This window comes from Periplaneta americana, chromosome 14, assembly GCF_040183065.1.
Source record: "Periplaneta americana isolate PAMFEO1 chromosome 14, P.americana_PAMFEO1_priV1, whole genome shotgun sequence".
Classification (NCBI taxonomy): Eukaryota; Metazoa; Arthropoda; class Insecta; order Blattodea; family Blattidae; genus Periplaneta; species Periplaneta americana.
In genome coordinates, this window is record NC_091130.1 from 64,629,342 (window position 1) to 64,651,605 (window position 22,264).

A 22,264-nucleotide genomic window follows, 5' to 3' on the forward strand; every position below is an offset into this window, starting at 1 on the left:
ATATGTCCTATTTCTTTATTATAATTATAATTGATGTTTTCGACAACTTATTTCTATTATTATTTCCATGAACTATTTTATTTCATAGACATTAATTTTCACAATTTAGCATTGGCATCACTGGTTGAGTGAGCCAAAGAGGAGAAATATGAAAATAAATCCGAAAAAGGAAAAGCTCCTGTAGCATTCTTATTGTCTCATAATGTTTAAATAATCACACACATTGATTCAGCTGACTTTAATCTACAGTAATATATCATTTTTATAACCCTATATTAATTCTTACCTCAAATATAAAATGTTTCTTCAGGAGCGGTCACAAGGGAAAGAAGAACTTACTGGTCAACCATATTTCACTGAACAAAAACTCATGCAGTCGACTGCTTCTATTCAATAGCATTGAAAAGAAGACATTTCCTGGCGTCTGTTAGGTATTTAAAAAGCTTAAAAGTCGGAGACCACAGCTCCGTGACAGTTAATTGAAATTTTATCAAGGGATTATGGGTATTACGGAATTAAGCACCTTTACGCTATATAGACTACAATTTTTATTTTCTTCCGATTCATGTCGCAAACTTATTCACTTCTTGTCTCAAATAATTTAACGCTGGTCCCGTGAGAATCCTGACGCAAATAGTCACTTGGATTAATTTTTTTTCAGTATGTTATTTAACGACCCTGTATCAACTACTAGTCATTTAGCGTCGATGAAATTGGTGATAGCTGGATGATATTTGGTGAGATGAGGTCGAAAATTTACCATAGATTACCTGACATTTGCCTCACAATTATAAGAAACCTTCGAAAAATCCAATCAGATAATCATGCAAGCGACAATCGAACCGAGACACGAATGGAGTCCCGTATTAGTAGACAAACATCATATGGCAGCGTTGTTTTTTTTTTTAATTTAGATCGGCCATAGGCCATTTACCAAAGTTATCTATTTTGTTTTCTGTTTCCGTTTTACATTTGTTTCCTTTGTTTTACTTACACTAATACAAACACAACACCCATGCCCAAGGCGGGACTCGAACCCACAACCCTTCGGACCAAGCGATAGGGATATGCCGTGGCCCTACCGCTTGAACCATCCGGGCCGGCAAAGTCAGACAGAGACTAAACGGTGCGGAGCGCTCCGGTGTTTTCACAGACATAACAAAAAATTTCACTCGCTGCCCCTCTGCACGAACGCTGGAAGAATCGAGCTCAAGTTGACTGAAGCTGGGAGAACATGTTTTTGTGCACAAAAGTGAAGAATAATGTACAGTGTCTAATTTGTAAACAATTCCTGTCAATGAAAAGATGCAATGTGAAACGTCATTACGAGAGAAAGCATCAAAATGATTACAATAATATAAAAGGTGAGGACCGTGCTGATCTGGTGAAGCGCATGAAATTGTAAAGTAGTGAAGATGAATGCAATGAATTTAATCATTCAGTTGTAAAATGTAGTTTTGAGTTGTCTCAGTTACTGGTAAGGCATTGTCGACCTTTCAGTGATTATGAATTTCTCAAAGAGGGCGTAACAATAGCAGCAAATAATTTTTGTCCGAATGAAATGAAAAAGTTTGAATCTGTGAGTCTTTCACGTAACACCATAGCAAATCGTGCACCCTGGTATACAGTTGGAACTCATTGAACTAAAATGTCATCACCGCCTTTGTGAAATACTGTAAACAAATGCTATTGATATGGTGCAGTTCTACAAAGATCTTGATAAAACATAATTTCAGCACTTACGTAAGAACGCCGCCAAACTTATTTCTATGTCTGGTAGCACTTATGTATGCGAGCAGGGGTTTTCCGTGTTGAAACAGTTGAAAGCAAGAATACAGTAAGGCTTTCTGACATCAATCTGAAAAACAGCCTTCGAATTTGTTTGGCAAATAGCATCTCACCCAACACAAAAAAGATTAGTGGACAATACAAAATGTGAGGTTTCAAACAATAAGCGCACAATCATTGGAAAGTGAATGAATATTGATAGTTTTTTGTGAGAATTAAGTGAACAATATTTAAGTTCTTTAGATAAATTATAAATACGATTTGAGAAATTAATTTATTTTATTTGTTCCTTACCAAATGTTTACTATTAAAACTTTGAATACTGGTAATATATGTATTTTGTGTTCTATTATTATTATTATTATTATTATTATTATTATTATTATTATTATTATTATTATTATTATTATTGACATATGAGTATCTGAAAATTTATTTGCTTAACACTGCAGTTCTGTTTGGCTCCGTTCTTTAAGCTTAGATTTTTTTCCTTCCTTGTATTAGTTCATACTTTCATTACGGGAAAGATTTAAAAACAGAAATCAAGCGAATGCCGCATACAGCTGCGTCTGATGTTCAGGATACACTGTTGAACAGACCCAAGCGGAGAACGTAAACAACGGAGCTCACGCTCCGACTGCAGTCTCCAGCTTCACAGCCAGTTTTGGAGCTTACAACTCTGACACTACTGCCCTATGTCCTGAGCTACTCCGATAGCTGACGTGGATTAAATCAGCTCGAGGTAAAATGATGGCTCTGTATTAATGTAAAATAGAATAAGAATCAAACCTAAGTTATCGGTATGCGAGGTTGCTATGTGCCAGGCATCTTGTTTGCTTTACGCCCGGTCAAGGACACAATTAAATTATTTAGTATTTTATTTTTAGGATTAGGATTTATTAATTTTTATTTTTGATTTAGGTGTATTAATTTAAGTAAAATTAAAAGAAGATTCAAACTTTTTTTCTTATGCTGCCTTGTCATTTGTGGCACGGAGTCAGCGAAACAAATCTGCTAGCACTTCATATTGTCAATCTCAATCCTTGTTTTTTTTGTCATGGCCCTTATTGTGGTCCTTGTTGTCTTTGCCATAGTCCTTATCGTGGTCGTTATCATGGTCGTGATCTTTGTCGTGGTCGTGGTCCTTGTTGTTTTTTCTTAGTTCTAATCATGGCTCTTGTCCTTGACTTCGTTGTGGTTCTTGTTGTCTTTGTCATGATCCTTAAAGTAGTTTTTGCTCTTTTTGTAGCGGTCCTTATAGTTTGCCTTTATGTCTTTGTTACATTCTTTATACTTATTGTTTTTATCATAGACCTTATGTTATGGTCCTTTCGTGGTCCTCCTTGTCTATCACTATCCTCATCGTGGTCCTTATTTTTGTTATGGTTCTTATCGTTGTCCTTGTTCCTTTATAGTGACTTTTATCGTGGTCCTTGTTGACTTTGTCTTAGCCCTTATTGTTGTCCTTGTTTCCCTTTTCGTGGGCCTTACAGCGGTCCTTATTTTCTTTGTCATGATCTTACATTTGTAATTTCAAAACAATGATTTTATGTCACGCGGTATATGTTAATTTTCAGTATACGGTGTTAGGTCTATACCCAAGCTCTATTTCTAAATGCATGAAAGTTGTAATAACTTCTTTGCCAATATTTTTTTTATTGTAGTATACCTCAGACGATTTAGTCCTTCAATAGCGGGGTCAACAGCGCGTCGCTGACCCCATTTTGTCTGATAAAAGTTTCCCTCAGCATCTCTAACCATCCATGAAATTTTATGCATCAAACTCTGAAACACTCTGTACAATTTTGACGTTTAGTGATACACTCCGTGTAACTCAAAGTTACGGAAATGGAATGATGAAATAAGAGACACAGCAAATCTAAATACTCTTGAGAAAACCCGTTCCCTTGACGCTATGTTTATGCTATTTATTCGAGGATCTGCCTGGAATCGAGTTGTGGTTACTTCAAGAGAGAACGGCCTACATGTTTCCGAAATTCTGTTCTTTGCTGTTCTAGGCTGAGAAGATGACGTCTTTTATTTATGTTTATCAAGTAAACCAAATCACCGAAAACTTTCGATGAGTACTCTAAGAGGGAACTTAGGTTAAAAGTTCTTAAGTATAATTAAGTGAAGACTGTAATAATTACAAGAAGTTTTCGCTTAGCCGAGAGCATATAGCAGTCACATGCAGGAAATGGAAACTTGGAGGAAAGTTTTAATTACATAGCGACTTCCTAGTCCGTTTTGTAACAAATGCGTAGAGAACCTCATTCACATTTTCTGTTTGTCCGTCATTTCGTCAATGAATCAATGACGTAAATGAAGGGAAAGTAAATCGAGCGTCCTTATAAGTTTCTGAGAAATCAAAATTTATCCAAAACAACTATTTTTCCGTTTTCACTAAGGTCCTGTGGTCTTAAATCTCCTCAATCTCCTCTTAACATCAAAATTCATCATACCGATTGTTCTTCTCAAAATTGTGAATGTCTCATGTTAATCGAATTCTCAGAAGTTAAGTATTTAGGCATTACAGTCGACCAGCATTTACGATGGAATAAACATATTAGGAGTACATACTTGTGCAATAGATTACGTAAAACAATTTATTTCTTTGTTGCACTTCGGTCATATTTACCAGTTAATATTATACGTCTAATTTATTTAACTTTATTTCAATCCATTCTCCAGTATGGAATTTTAGGGTGGGGGAAATGCTTGTAATTCTAATCTCAATCCAATAATACTTGTTCAGTAAAGAATAATTAAAATATGCCTTAATAAACCAATTGATCACTCATTCGAAATTTTGTTCACTGATTTTCATGTTCTGGAAATTAAACAAATTTATTATACTACTCTATATTATTAAACTTCATACATAAAAATCGCAATAAATTCAAATTGTATCATCATAAATATGGAACTAAAAGATCCGATTTTATACGACTAGAGCAGACCTGCGGAATTGTAGCTCCTCAGAGCGACTGCTTTCGTATCCCTTCTATCCCACCCACCTTTTCTACCAGTGTAGTCATGGCATTCTAGTTACGCTCGGCTGCATCAACATTCATTCTCGTGGCGACAGATATGCAATACGCTATCAAGAATAACAAATGAACAGATAACAAAATCCTTAGGAACTTACCTTTAGAAAGTAAGATAAAAATGAATGAGGGAAATAAATAAGTTAAAAGACATGTAAAATAAATTTTAAAATGTGTGCAAATAATGTAAGAAGGTCTACCTGTGTATAAATAGTCCTATTACTATTAAAGCCGATTAAGTCCACTTTTTGTGTAAAATAAGTTAAGTACAGTCCCCGACTTGTCTTTCCATGCTCTGTATTCTACTAAAATGAAATAAGTCGGAAATGTTGCATGCAGGCAACAAACCAATTACTTTATTTGAAGAATTTATTATGATTTTTCGTGCATTGATAAAGTTTTAATTCCTGTTTTTACAAAACTTGCATTACTGGTCTTAACTGGTTTTACTAGTAATAGGACGATAAATAAATTGTACGTTGATAAGCGAGTGATAGCTATATTACCGGATATCAATGCTGTCATTCAACATTGTAATGCACTCCAGCCAAATAAATAAATATAAATAAATAAACAAATAAATATACAATACGCGTACTGCAGTTTAAAAAGAAGTGGAACTTGGCAAAATCTAAACCCATGAAGAAATACTACTTCCAAAGGAAATGGGAATATGATTATTTTGTTGTTGAAGAATTATTACGAACTGTATGTTGATTATTTATTTATATGCTGTTAAATTAAGGACGTCACTCGTTGTGTTCATTTTGAATTGAAATTAATATTGGCTTTCAAGGTTCATTACTTGAATGCTATAAATTTATATATAAACCAGCCGTATCCGTGCGCTCCGCTGCACCCGTTAGAAATAAATATAAAGTAATTACATAATTAAAATAGGACATTTGATCCAGGGAACATTCGTGTTTGACAGAAGGATAAATCGTTTAATATGTTACTTAATTTAAATTGGATCCAAATAATTAAAATGCGATCATTTTGGTCCAGAGACACTCATTTCGTGCAATGACAATTCCTTTAACATGCTTCTTAATTTTTATTACATGCAACCATAGTTTAATGAAGATTGATATCATGGTGTTCACTATTCTTATGCAGATGACACAGTTTTACTTTTTGGTGGAAAAACCTGGTATGATGCATATAATAATTCAAATAATGGACTTAAATTAATAAAAAAAATGGTTTGACATAAATTATCTATCAACGAAAATAAAACCATCATTATTCCATTCTCATTATCTGAAAAATGTAACAAACCTCCTACATCTATATTAAGTATTAAATTACATAATTCTGATTATTGTCTTATACAGTGTAAATGTCCGAATATCAAAGAGTCCTCTGAAGTTAAATATTTAGGCATAATTTTCGATACCGTAATCATTTAAAACGGAACCAACACATTAATTACCTTTGTAATAAATTACGTAAAATAGTATATTATTTTGTTTTATTGAGGAATTACTTGCCAATAAGTTTATTACGTACAATATATTTAACTTTATTTCAATCGGTAATTATGTATGGAAATATAGGATGGGGTAGCTCATTTAAATCCAATTTTAATCCACTTTATTTATTACAGAAGAAAATAATTAAAATATGTCTTCATAAACCTATTGATTTTCCATCTCAAAATTTGTTTCTAGACTTTAATGTACTTAACGTAAGACAAATTTATTATATTGTGTTAATAAAATTCATACATAAGAATCGAAATAATTTTGAATTGTATTCTCATAGTTATGAAACAAAAGGTATGAAGTCTTTAAGATTGTTTGAACCAAAATGCAACACTGTTACAGTATTTAATCATAGTAGTAATTTAGGCCCAAGAATATATAACAAATTTATATTTAAATATCCTAATTTTGTCAATTCTAATAGTTCTAGTATTACATTAAAAAATTATGTAAGGATTTTATAAAAATTAAAAAATGGTAAATTTAAATTTACATACTATAATTGCAAATTGTATTGTATAATTATTAATTATAATTATAATTGAGAGGGAGGTGTACGATCATCCACTCCTCTACATTTCTTATAGTGGCTGTTGTTCGCCAGGTGGATGGTACATTGGAAGATTAGATGTGCGCAGTGGAAGACTTTTAGAAATAAATAGTGTGAATTTGTATAACAGATATAATTAACAATAATGGTTAACAATATACATGAATGATAAATTAAATAACAAATAAGTATGAAATAAGCGAATGAAAATATCACAAGTTAATCTGAACAAGTACCAAAGCGATATCTGAATCGTGAAAGTTTAACTAGACCGGGAAAACATACTTATAGGTCATAATACAATCTAATATGCCCATCTCTCAATAATCAATAACTGATCTATTAATCATCTAGTCATAAAACACTCTCTGAATATAATATATATATATATATATATATATATGTGTGTGTATATATATATATATATATATATATATCCAACTAGATATAAAGCTCAACACAAACACCCAGTCAGTACGCTAACTCAATACATGGCCCATTCAGTTAGATACCATACAATCTGACTAACCAAACTCAACGTACACATAAACTCAATATAACACAAAGACTTTACCCGGTACGAAGCGTCACATGACTGATCACTATACATTAGAAATTCCACATACGTCTCACATAAACTGTGCAGATTGCACTAACAAGAATCTCTGTACTTTACAATTAACAATGCCCAAGAGAGAGAGAGAGAGAGAGAGAGAGATACGGTATATGATAAGTATCCGACTATAATTTCAAATCCCAATGATCGTTTGAATAGCAACGGAAAGTCAATGCACTCGATTCCTCAATAGCGGCGTGGGAACCAATAATCAAAATGGAGTAGGGAAGATACTAGAACAATTAAATGAGGCCCATACTATTCTAGTTCATAACAACGTCAAATAGGACGTAACCCAAAGATCGTAATCGCTACGCTATCACACAAACCGTCTTGGAACATCAAAACCTCACATATCAAATCATATTTCATCACGTAATCCCCAAACATCAAACCTCACATATCAACTTATACTTCATCACGTAATCCCCTAATACAGTCTAACCTGCAATATCACAATACATCACTTCACGTAATCGCAATAACTTAACCCAAGACGTATCACCAGCGAGCGATTTTTCAAAAATACGATCCAGCACAATCTCTCAAACACATACAACCAAAAATAAAAATATCACAACCCAAATTTACCTACTCCACTGATTACAAATCTGACACAAGTTGTAAGCACGCTAAACCACAAGATATACATCTGTTTCGGTTTCAGGATGGTTAATTATATATGGTAGGACCAATTGTTTTTGGAAAATCGAAAATTACCAGAAAAATTTCGGCTACAGATTTATTATTAGTATAGATAATATATATTTGTTGAATATGTATATGTATTTGTATGAGCTAGATTGTTAAAATTGAAATTTTCTATTCTAAGTTAACTTATCCCTGTTTTTGTTTCCTTAACCCACTTTGTGTCAAATAAGTTACTTATCTTTATTTGTGTTAAGTGTGTGTTTGGATAACTCCCTGAGCAGGAATTTTTACTCCTTCAGGGAAGAATTAAGTCTGTATTTTTGTACATGTTATTTTATTAACAATAAACAATAAAAAAATGTGAACTCATAACCTGAAGGTCACATGTCTCACTTCGATTTTACTGCTCTATTTAAAGCACTGAAAGATGTTTTGCAGGGAGAAAAGACCGAAAAGTGGTCGAAACAGTGTGATTAAACGAGTAGAAGCCAGTTAAGCAGTCATCCGCAATAGCACATACTAGGACTACCGCAGCGACCCAACACAGCAACAAACGTGTTGCTGAGACAGGGAAAATAAGTACAGCCAATGTAAAGTCTCCGTTACCAGCCAAAGATAAGCGAAGGCCAGAATTTTGAAATACTAAATAGACACTGGGGGCCCTATTCATAGACATTCTTAGCGCCGGCTCTCGGTGGATGATCAGCGAACTAACGTTTTTCGTATTCATAAACCAGTGTTAGCGATATGATATGATATGAATCCTGTTTAGCACGCTCGTAGCGCGGGCTAGCGAAATGTCTATGAATAGCACCCTGGGAGACTAAGTAGTTCCGCAGCCCGTATTTAGGGCTTATTCTGGTATTTGTTTTAACTGCGTAGGAAAATCACGGAAAGAATCCACATGCAGAGACCTAGACAATTAACTCTTTTACATTGACTCCAGTAAATCTGTCACTTCGTCGAAATATAACATTAATGTCATTCCAAAGTGGAGCCGCGTCAGCGAAACAAATCTGCTAACACTTCACATTGTCAATCTCAATTCTTGTTTTTCTTGTCATGGTCCTTATCGTGGTCCTTGTTGCCTTTGGAATGATCCTTATTGTCTGTGCCATATTCTTTATCGTGGTCTTTGTCACGGTCGTGATCTTTGTCGTGGTCCTTGTTGTTTTTTCTTAGTCCTAATCATGGCTCTTGTCGTTGACTTCCTTGTGGTCCTTGTTGTCTTTGTCATGATTCTTATAGTAGTTTTTACTCTCTTTGTCGCGTCTGTGGCTCAAGCACTATCACACTGGTTTTCCATCCAGGCGGCCCGAGTTCGATCGCCGGCGAAGATGCATCGATTTGTGGTCTATTGTCTCGCTTAAGATGAAAACACAGATACAGATACAGTAGAATTGGCAATTTTCATCCGCAGAGTTATGAAGGATCTTTCCATATAAGAATATTTACTCGATGTTATTCCACTTAAAGGAAATACAAGAGCAGAAGAGTTTACTCCAAGCGTACAGAAAATATATGAATACGAAGCCATCTGTATCTGTAGTAATAGTCGGGGCTCGAAATATGACTAAAGAAAGTCTATTACATGGACTAATGTATTATTTAAGACAGCTGGAAATAAGTGACGACAAAACTATGTTTCCATTGTATAACACACCAGACTGGCTTAGATTTATTTAAAATGCTCTCTATAGAAAAACAGCTATAGGTCTATCTTAGGTCGCCTGCCGCTACCCTACATAGCTCCTATGTTTGGTTCTACATTCAGTATATTTCCGAACAATTGCAAAGATTTTGACCAACAGACGAAAATTTACGAGTTGTATTAGGAGTGCAAAATTGTGACGTATTGTCCTAGCTTGTTGTGACACAGTAAAAATTAAGGCGAAATGAACGTGTAGTCTACATCAGATGTTCGTGTTGAAAGTCCGCTACTGGGATCCGAACGGAGTGCTCTATACTTCTCGATTGATACAGGGATATCATTTTATTTTTACTAATATTTCTAATATTAACCTGGCTATACATTTGGATTAACGATTGAGAAACGTAAACACCGCTTGCTTCCCCCTTGCACGACTGGAGTTCGATGATACTGGCGTAAAATACAAACAAATAACTTTACTAGGTATAAGAGGGAAGAAAAGTAGTTAATCCATTTACGTAAACTGGGAAATATCGCGATTTTGAATTTGATAATTTTTATTTAATCAAAATACAGTACTGTATTAACAATAAGTGTTTTTACTCACAAACTGAATTATCCATTTGGATGTATTCATTATGCAGTGTTTGTTATACTGTCTACAGCACATTAGCGTACAATATACAGAATGAAGTTAAATTGAAAAGTAATCATAATATGGATATTTAAACACATTTTTGAAAATGATGGCCGTTCATTTCGATACAGGCTTCAGTTCTTTTGTGCAAATGGAAGACAGTACCTGTGCGAAAATATGATTCAATATTGAAAACTCTTTCGTCACTGGAAAAAGCGAACATAATTCTGGAACGTACTATACTCACTAACTCAGTATAGTTTACTATGACCGTAAGACGACTTTGACTGCATACGCGGCCTTGGTTCTGTGTGGAGGACTGTTGAAAGTTTACTAATGGGGGGGGAGCGAAGTACATTAAAAAACCCAGATGCAATAAAAAATTGAAGTAAAAATAAAATTATGTCTGTGTATTATCTCGTATGTATAGCGGTTTGCGTCCAGTGATGTCATCGTGAGTACAAATTTGACAATGACTGCCTCAATGTATTCGCCATACCCGAGTATATCCTTGCCGGACAACATTTTCAAGAGTATGTACTTGTTAACGTCTGATACTTCATTGTATCAAAACAGAATTTTTATCTGGAATAATTTCTTTAAAGCTCACATTACAGGATCGACTAAGCTTAAATTATCACCGAACATGGAGTAACTATTTATTAAACATTACACTCTTTTCCATGATAACCGCTTTCGCTCTTGTTTGTAAGGAAGGTCCAAGACTGAATATATTTCAGTACCTTTCAACACATATGCGCACTTCATTCTCTCTACATTTAAGACATTTCGATACTCCATTTCTAAATGCACAATCAATTCTTCGCCCCGTACATTATGTAAGGTTGTTCATGCAATGTAATTTATAATGAGGTCTTTGGCACATGATTTATGCGGGTTGGACGTGATGCAATTTTAACTTAATCTACAAAGCAATAAAGTTTCATTTTCGTACTTAGTTTCAGGCCCCTTAAAAGAAAAGCAATGTTAAGCATGATTGTGCTGATGATAGATAATAATTAATATGAATATTATTATTTATCATGATAAGTTGAAAGAATATAAATTAGATCGAACTGGAAAAACCACAGTACATATAATTTAAAAGAGCTGAAATCAAATACCGCATCTTCCAAATAGAGTACATCGAGTTTTTAAATGTTAATCCAGTAGGTGTAATGGTTTCATTGCGATACAAACTTGCTCACGATAATGGCTAATGTAAGAAACGTAGACTGTTTTAGGAAACGTGAGAACAAGTCAAATAGCTTTTCAATATTTTCCTTTATTCTTAGAAACAATTAAAAATCGTCATTTTCTTTCCTCACTTCCTAACATCAATTTAAAATACGCGGAGAGAGTTTTAATTTTCTATCACCAGTGTTCATAGCTTGATTAAAGATTAAGTTCAGTAAATTGAATTTTAAGAAAAATTATGAGATGAAAATGAAGTGGTACAGCTGATCCCAGTGACGTCACGTGCATAATAAAGTCTTATACATACCGGGTCAGTCTGAATATTCATTAAAATTTGTCTCAACATTTTCAACTTGACCATATTATAACTTTCTTTCAAGAAAAGGCATCTCACTTGAGGAAATAAGGCTACTATTTAAGGCGATATCTTCCCATCATCTCATTCTAACTCCAACTTGAATAATCTGAAGCGAGTTTTATGTGATACTGCAATTAGCCTACATTGACTTTAGTGAGGATTAAGCTGTATAAATTGATATTATTACGATGTACCGAAGTATAAATTGAGTTTACCCTAAGGAAAATTCTGAGACGAAAAAACGATTTGGCATTTAAAGAAATTTCAGTGATTGCATAAAACGTCCATACGCCAAAGTAATGAAATGCAATATCGAGGACATCATACCAGAAGGGCGTATCAACAAAACTATAGGTTAGGTTGACATTAGAGCCATATGAATATGGAATTATTTCTTCCTATTCTTGTCTACATAACAAAGTAGTTTCTTTGATTCTTTGTCGTGTCAATTGTAATTCTCGAACGATTGTTTTCAAACATAAATAGGTTCTCTTGAAATTATCCAACTCCGCTTTACAGGGAGCTACACCTGAAAGTCAGATTTGTATAATACACGTTAACAGAAAACCACAAATTTAAGTCAAACAGCAAAGCTACGGTTTGTTTACTGCGATCATCGCCGGGCGCACATCGTTGGAGTTGTTGGCAGTTAAAATGAATGCGCACGGTTTCTTTACAACGATGATAGCCAACGTAGATCGTTGGATGGTTGCTTCTGAAGCAAATTCAGGACGCACATTGCCGTATACATGTTCAATAATCAATATTTAGAGAAGGCCATGTAGAAATATTGAATCGAGTTATGGCAGCAAAATAATGAGAATTGACAGCGACGTACACTGATGAAGAAACCACTTCCTGACGATTATCGCCAGCGTTTATAATCGCCGGCGATGATCGCTGTAAACAAACCGTAGCTTTAGTGTGCACTCAATGCTGGGCTATGACGTTCTGTCAACCCACTTTAAGTATGTGAATATAAGTGGATTAATTGAGCCGTATTCTAATACAGGTCTTGAGTAGCTCAGTCGGTAGAGTTTAGCGGGTTCAGCCAAAGGTCTCGGGTTCGATACCGAGTCCTGGAACTATTTTTCCCTTAAATTATTCATAAATATGTTCCATTAAAATATTTCAGTAACACAATTTTTATACACCCTTCTGGCATAATGCCCTCGATTATGTACCTACTTTCTTTAACGCTGTAGTATATAGTCTATTATATATAAAAAAATTAAATCATGGTTTATTTAACGACGCTCGCAACTGCAGAGGTTATATCAACGTCGCCGGTGTGCCGGAATTTTGTCCCGCAGGAGTTATTTTACGTGCAAGTAAATCTACTGACATGAGCCTGTAGCACTTAAACACACTTAAATGCCTCGACTTGGGCCGGGATCGAACCCGCAACCTCGAGCATACAAGGCCAACACTATACCACACACACACACGATTTAATCAATTTATTTCCTAACTGCACTTTTACTTATTGTACCGTTAAACGTACACGCGCATGTCACTGATCATTGCATCCATGTCTGTTGAGTCAGTCCTTTAAACAGCGTCAGATTGTCTTTAAGAGCCGAGCTTCTACGCGTGATTTTGTGCAGACATGTCAAGGACCTATTGCGATTTTCCTGGAATCTCTCTATAAACGTCTTATGGATAGACTTCTTCTCTGCCTTTGAAGTGATGCATTTAGAGTAGATTCCAGATATATTCCTGGTTCTATACGTATACTTCTCCGTTTCCTATGTTCTGTATATTGCCTACATTTGCGGCAGTCGGGAAACATTGATTGCCACATTATCCACGTTTATATCCAATATTTTCATGACTATTGCGCGGAAAACTTTGAGACATTTTAAATAGAGAATGAAGCGAGAATGGACCTCATGGAAACTCACACTTCTGTTTTCACGGTACCGCAAGTGACGTCAGAGTATACTTTCATGTCGAAACGTTACAATTTTTCCTCTTTTCTAATTTGAACATGATGTTAACATTAAGACTTATTTGCATTAGTGACGTGTGTCTCTAAAAACCTTCTTTATTATTAGCAAACTGACATCTTACAGTGTATATTATATTTCATGACAGTTAAACATAAATTTACTTCAGGCTCACCCAGTATACACAATCTTCGCATTCTCGTGTTAATTCACCGGGATAAAAATTAAATTATATTATATTAACGCCTAAAAAGAAGAAATATCTCATATCCCCGTGAGAGTTTTCTACTGAACATAGAGGTTTCCAGCTTAAGAAAACAGTATTGGTCTTATGGGTCTTGCCTAGTACACTGTTGCGGCAAGATGCCTCCGTTAGAAGGAAGAGTGAGGTATAGTATCTCTGTCTCACTCTCTTCCTAAACGTACAGTGTTCTCGCAAGTTTATCGCACAAGAAGGTACGTCGAATCCGATCAAATTTATTTAAAAAACTATTAATGCTGTAATGATTCCTACAAAAACATATACATTACATCTTGTATGTATGTATATATATATATATATATATATATATATATATATATATATATACACACACACACACACACAGGGTGTTTCAAAAATAGATGGCATAATTTCAGGTATGTATTCCTCACATGTAGACAATACAAAAAGTTCATTACAACATATGTCCGAAAATCCTTGCTTTCCGAGTTATAGCCCTCAAAACAGTGATATTCACCGGAACGTTTTTCTTCCCGCAGTTAGGTGCCGTGACAGAAGATATTAACAGAGGACACTCTGACAGTTAATTCCGAGGTGAATGGTACTTTGAGTGTTGTGTTTGACGTTGTATTATGCGACATGCACTCAAATCAGGAGCTGACAGAAGTGCACTTCATGTACGGTAAGGCGGACAATGCTGCGCTGGCTCGTCGTTTGTACCGGAGAGGTATCCTGATCGATGGATAGGTAGAAGTGGACCAATTGCTTGGCCTCCACGCTCACCTGATTTCAACGCTATCGATTTCTACTTATGGGGCTATTTAAAATCATTGGTGTATTCGTCTCTGGTGCCTGACATGGAATCGCTTCGGAATCGAATTGTGGCAGGTTGTGAGGAAATACGCAATACTCCTGGAATTTGGGTTAGTGTTCGCAGGGCCATGAGACATCGATGTGAGGACTGTATTCAAGCAGGACGTGGACATTTTTGAACATATGCTGTAAAGACAACTATCTGCGGGAAGAAAAACGTTCCTGTGAATGTCACTGTTTTGAAGGCCATAACTCGGAAACCAAGCATTTCCGAACACATGTTGTAATGAACTTTTCGTACTGTCTACATATGAGGAATACGTACCTGAAATCATGCCCTCTATTTTTGAAACACCCTGTATGTATTATAACTAGACTTCGGCACCTCAACTAGGCTCTAAATTAATCAAAAATAGACATTAGAATACAATTTTAGGCACACAAAAATACAATTTCAGGTAGCTAAATATACGGTTTTAGGTACCTAAATGTTTTTACCCAATCAGACTACAATAACTATAACGATGCAAATAAAGTTAATATTAAGTATTACGCTATACAGTGACAAAGACAGTAGAAAAATTATTGTGGTTAGAAACTTTATTCTTATCATGTCTTAAACTATGAATAATTAACTTATTATTAATGAATTAATTGGCCTCATTGCTCTATGGCTGCTCATACATAGACTCAATAATACAGTTAAAAACTAATTAATTTCCTATTAACACATTCATAATTGTCTCTGCATGACAATGATTATATAGGTCTAAATTTTCTGTTTTGAGACTTTGCCTTTTTTTTTTTTTAAACCACTTTATAAGCGCAAAATAATCTTTCCGCGCGACATTGCCCTTTTGTATTCCTACTGTCTGCTCAAGTGCTCAATAAAACCAGTTTTTGGGAATTTCTTCATTCCTTCTTACTTACTTACAAATGGCTTTTAAGGAACCCAAGGTTCATTGATGCTCTCACATAAGCCCGCCATCCATCCCTATCCTGTGCAAGATTAATTCACTCTCTATCATCATATCCCATCTCCCTCAAATCCATTTTAATATTATCCTCCCATCTACGTCTCGGCCTCCACAAAGGTCTTTTTCCCCTCCGGCCTCCCAACTAACACTCTATATGCATTTCTGGATTCGCCCATACGTGCTACATGCCCAGCCCATCTCAAACTTCTGGATTTAATGTTCCTAATTATGTCAGGTGAAGAATACAATGCGTGAAGTTCTGCGTTGTGTAACTTTCTCAATTCTCCTGTAACTTCATCCCTCTTAGCCCCAAATATTTTCCTCAGAACATTATTCTCAAACACCCTTAACTTATGTTCCTCTCTCAAAGTGAGAGTCCAAGTTTCAGAACCATAAAGAACAACCGGTAATATAACGGTTTTATAAATTCTAACCTGTCTTTTTTTTTGACAGCAGACGAGATGACAAAAGCTTCTCAACCGAATAATAACAGGCATTTCCCATATTTATTCTGCATTTAATTTCCTCCCAAGTATCATTTATATTTGTTACTTTTGCTCCAAGATACTTCAATTTTTCCACCTCTTCGAAGGATAAACCTCCAATTTTTACATTTCCATTTCGTACAATATTCTGGTCACGAGACATAATCATATACTTTGTCTTTTCAGAATTTACTTCCAAACCTATCACTTTACTTGCTTCAAGTAAAATTTTCGTGTTTTCCTTAATCGTTTGTGGATTTTCTCCTAACATATTCACGTCATCCGCATATACAAGAAGCTGATGTAACCCGTTCAATTCCAAACCCTCTCTGTTATCCTGAACTTTCCTAATGCCATATTCTAGAGCGAAGTTAAAACGTAAAGGTGATAGTGCATCTCCTTGCTTTAACCCACAGTGAATTGGAAAAGCATCAAATAGAAACTGGCCTATACGGACTCTGCCGTACGTTTCACTGAGAAACGTTTTAATTAATCGAACTAGTTGCTTGGGAATACCAAATTCAATAAGAATATCATATAATACTTCTTTCCTAACCGAGTCATATGCCTTCTTGAAATCTATGAAGATTGAAAGAGAAAATAACAGAAGATGAAATATTGAACGAAGATAACGTTGAAACCGCATGGAAGAAGATAAAGGACAACATAATCAATGCTGCAACAGAAGCAATTGGAAAAAGGAAAGTCAATATAAATAATAGAAAAAGATTTATGAAACCTTGGTTTAATGAGGAAGTTAAGAAATTGGCAACAGAAAATAGGTAAACTTACGTAGAGTATAAAAATAAAGTTAAAACTCACGAAGAGTACAAAGCAATAAGGAATGTAGTGAACAATAAAATTAAACAGATAAAACAGAACTACTGGGAGAAATTCTCAAAGGATATGGAAAAAGATATATACGGAGGACAGAAGAAAGTTTGGAAAATGCTAAGGAACAGGAAGAAACCAATAAATGAATACTTACAAATCCCGTCAATAAGCCCAGAAGATTGGGTAACATATTTCCAAAAATTATATGATAATGAAGAAGAAGTAAATAATGAATTTATTACAACCATAGAAGGGGAAATAATACCAATACCAATGAAAGACATTCAAGATACTATAACACAACTAAAAAACAGGAAAGCACCGGGAGTGGACAATATCAGCAACGAGATGATTAAATATGGAGGAAGTCTACTAGTCGAAGAGATCCATAAACTATTTAGGAAAATTTATTCCGACATGGAAACACCAGCACAATGGAAGGAAAGCATAACAATCCCAATATTCAAGAAAGGAATTAAAACAGAACCAGAGAATTACAGAGGCATCTGTTTGAATTCAATTCAGAAATTACTGACAAAGCTAATATACAAAGAAATAATTAAATTAGGAATCAGTGAAGAACAACAGGGATTTCGACAGAACAGATCAACGGTAGATGCTATATTAATACTGAGACAAGTAGCAGAGAAAGCAATTGAATTCAACAAACCTGCATACCTATGCTTTATCGATTTAACAAAAGCATTCGAAAGAATTAGAATAAAAGATGTAGTAGAAATACTAAAAAGGAAAGGAATTAAACACAACATCATAAAACTCATTCAAGAACTTAATACAAACAACTCTACAAGGATAAAAATAAACAACCGTTTAATAGAAAAGGTACCTATTGCAACAGGGTAAGACAGGGTGATAGTCTCAGCCTGATTCTCTTCAATACTATTATGGATGAAATTATAAAAGAAACCAAAAATGAAGCCCCAGGATATAAATTAGGAAAACAGGAAATCAAAATTATATGTTATGCTGACGTAGTTATTTTAGCTGAACAAGAAGACAATCTACAAAGATTATTATATAAATTTCAAACAGCAGCAGAACGATTTAACATGAGAATATCACTCGACAAAATCAAATCGCAAACAATTTCAAAGCAGCCGCTACGATGCAAATTGGCAATCTATACTAAACCAGTAGAACAAGTAATGAGCTTTAACTACATAGGAACAAAATAACAAGCAGTAAGAATCTAGGCGAAGAAGTAAGGGAACAGATGATTAAAGCTAACACAATATCAGGATTTTTAAGAGACAATATTTGGAGGAATAAATTTATGACCATAGAAAGCAAAATTCGAATCTACAAGACATGTGTAAGACCAGTTTTAACGTATGCAACAGAAACCAGAGCAGAAACAAAAAAACTGAAATGATGATATATATTATTTTAATGTACCGAAGTACATATGATATTTCCATGCAGATATTCTGTGTCATCATACGATGAAAGAGTAATGGAACGGAGAAAAATTCTCTCCGGCGCCGGGATTTGAACCCGGGTTTTCAGCTCTACGTGCTGATGCTTTATCCACTAAGCCACACCGGATACAACTCCGACGCCGGTTAGAATCGTCTCAGATTAAGCTCCAACTCTTGGGTTCCCTCTAGTGGCCGCCCTCTGCACTACGTCATAGATGTCTATGTACTTCGATACATTAAAATAATATATATATGATATGCGTAAATCACTTCGTGATTTAAGACGGCGCTTATTCCGTCGGATCCCGGCCAACTAGTCACCCATATCGAGTGCACCTCACCACATGTGTGGACTTCGGTCCTGCGTTCATAGACATCTATGACGTAGTGCAGAGGGCGGCCACTAGAGGGAACCCAAGAGTTGGAGCTTAATCTGAGACGATTCTAACCGGCGTCGGAGTTTTATCCGGTGTGGCTTAGTGGATAAAGCATCAGCACGAAGAGCTGAAAACCCGGGTTCAAATCCCGGCGCCGGAGAGAATTTTTCTCCGTTCCATTACTCTTTCATCGTGAAATGATGATGATAACAACAGAGATGAGAACTCTCAGGAGTATTACGGGTTACACAATACATGATAGACAAACAAATGAGGAAATTAGAAGTAAATGTGGAATACAAGACGTGATAAAATGGGTGAAAGGAAGAGGAAAAGGATGGAGAGATCACGTTTCAAGAATGACAGATGAACGACTTCCAAAAATCGCGATGGTAGGAAAACTAGACACCCCAAGACCTTTGGGACGACCTCCTAAACGAGGGAAAGAAAGCTGGTCACCATTATCAGAATAGGCAACGTTGGAAAAGACAGGATTTAATCCTACAATACGAAGAAGAAGAAGAAGAAGAAGAAGAAGAAGAAGAAGAAGAAGAAATCTATGAATAACTGATGTACTGTACCCTTATATTTCCATTTTTCTCCAATATCTGTCGAATACAAAAAATCTTATCAATAGTCGATCTATTACGCCTAAAACTACACTAATGTTTCCCAATAATTTCATCTACATATGGAGTTAATCTTCTCAAAAGAATATTGGACAAAATTTTGTACGACGTCAACAAAAGTGATATTCCTCGAAAGTTACCACAGTTAGTCTTGTCCCCCTTCTTAAAAATAGGTACAATTATGGACTCCTTCCATTGTTCTGGTACAATTTCCTTTTCCCAAACAAGTTTATAAATTTTGCTAGATAATGCCCTTCCACCATCTTGTATTAATTCTGCTGGAATTTGATCGATACCTGGAGACTTGTATTTTTCAGATTTTCTATCGCAATTTCGACTTCTGAAAGTGTGGGTTTGAGTATAAATGGCTCAGCAAACCAAACTATTACAATGAATTTGAGTCTAAACTTTCGCTTCAATTGCTGCACTAAAAATAGCCTACCTCACCCATGACGGAGTGGTTAGCCTTTCTGCCTTTCACTGTTACGTGCAGCATACGTTTTCCGTTTCTAACTCTTAAGAAGCGCTTATAATACAGATTTAATATTATATGCAGCACACGTTTTCCGTTATTAACTTCACAATATAATCAAACAAGAACTTAAGTTACATACTTAATGCCTTTATTGTTTTGTTGATACAGTAGTTAAATTTTTTGCACTTTATATAATAAACGCAATGTCCTACATGTTTTAACAGTATGAAATCTTGGCCTCAACTGTACCACCCCTACTTCTCCGTTAAGTTCCACAGCAGAGCTGTTTGGCATGAAAGCAGTTAGGATTCTATCAATTTAGCTGTTACCCCGTTATTCGCAAATTAAATGTATCGTAATTTAGAGGTGTAACAATATATTAGCACTTAAAATCGATCTAGTTTTCCATGAAATTGTATTTAGTGAATTAAAGTAAACTAATTAATTCCCAAATTTAAGAGGCATGATGAGGCCGATAAGCTAATTACTATAAATGACAAAAAAAAACATGGCATTGAACTAGCGTTCCGAACAAGTAATAAACTCAATAATATTTTACCCAATAAAATTAACGTAATCGACAAGCATCAGAACAGGGGGATATATATGTTACAGTGCAAAAATTGCCCTCACAAATACATAGGACAAACTCGTAGGAATTTTAAAACCAGATTTAATGAACATGTCGCAGATTTCAAATACAACAGGAGAAAATCAAAATTCGCGACCCACCTTATTGAGAATGGCCACGAATTAACCAATATCAATGAAACATTACGTGTAATTCTCCCTTTAAATAATTGCGCGCATATCACTGCAGCAGAAGATTTTCATATAGGCCGGGCATTAAAATTAGGTATTCCTCTCTTAAATGAACACATTCCAAATTTATATAATCCGTTATTTAATCCGAACGCACACAGTACACGTGATGGGCTATCAACCTACAACTATTCTCCCCCCCTTCCACCATCAGCTGTGACATAGTTTACGTAATTTTTGTACACGGAGCGCATCGACCAGTTGCTTTCTGTCTTCAGTGAACTCAAGAACACATCCTCACTCATCATAGTAAGTTACAGTTCATACAGTTCTCAATCTAAGACACAGTCATTTACGTTTCTCTTATTAATTTTGTAAAAATTTGCCCTTTTAACAATCAATAGTTCAAACTTTCAACTAATAAACAACTGTTCCGTGCGCTTACATACATATAATTTCTACACGAGATGTTCTGTAATAGATTCATGTGAATTATTAAGATCTTGGCATTAATAGCATTGAGATATGTATATACTTTGTTCTGGAAACGAGCATCATTGAATAATTTTTGAGTATAGATATTACATTTGATACTTTCTTCCCCACAGCTGTCGCCCCAGCTCCCACCAAATATGGAAAGCTACATAACCATCAAACTGGACGACTATTAATTCTGATCTTAATAATTTTAAAGCATTTTAGTTAATTTTATCATCAGCAATTGTAACATTTTATCACGGCCCATAGAGCCGCCTTGTATTTATATTGCAATTTCTGCCTTACAATTATTGATTTTAAATAGAAACATGCCTTTTAATTTTAACATTGAGTTTACTTGTACGGCAACATATAGTGTACTCACACCATACATATGGGCTTACTTGTTTCTGATGATGGCTCCATAGAGCCGAAAACGTTCAAATAAATATATATTATGTAACAAAATATTGTATAACCAATATATTTGTTAAATAAGGATAAGCTTAGACGGCACATGTAATAAATTGTCATTTATATTATATAATTAATTCCCATTTCTCATGAAAAGGCTTATAAATAGTTCATGGAACAGCCCTCCATATATTCAATGCTTTTTCTTAAAGTGAAATACCCTACACCACCTTTTTCACGGAAACTTGCCGTTCATTAATAAGCATCATAATAAAATTGCACCTGAAGTTATTACAATATTATAATTGCACGATATACCACTGTTATCCAAAAGCTTTTGTTTTGATTCCATAAAAGGTTTATATATGTAGCCTATAGTAATGCATTTTACAAATTTTGTGGCTGCACCAAAATTTGTTCCCCAATAG

At 35.0% G+C, this 22,264-nt stretch overlaps 1 protein-coding gene and 1 non-coding gene across 4 annotated transcripts in view; both read left to right on the forward strand.

The window, feature by feature from the left end:
- Window positions 1-22,264, forward strand: part of dimm (basic helix-loop-helix family member dimmed) — a 923,739-nt gene that overhangs the window by 328,591 nt on the left and 572,884 nt on the right. The gene's annotated exons all lie outside the window — the stretch shown is intronic.
- TRNAF-GAA (transfer RNA phenylalanine (anticodon GAA)) lies at window positions 19,168-19,239 on the forward strand. Its single transcript has one exon. It is a non-coding gene; the product is annotated as a tRNA-Phe (tRNA).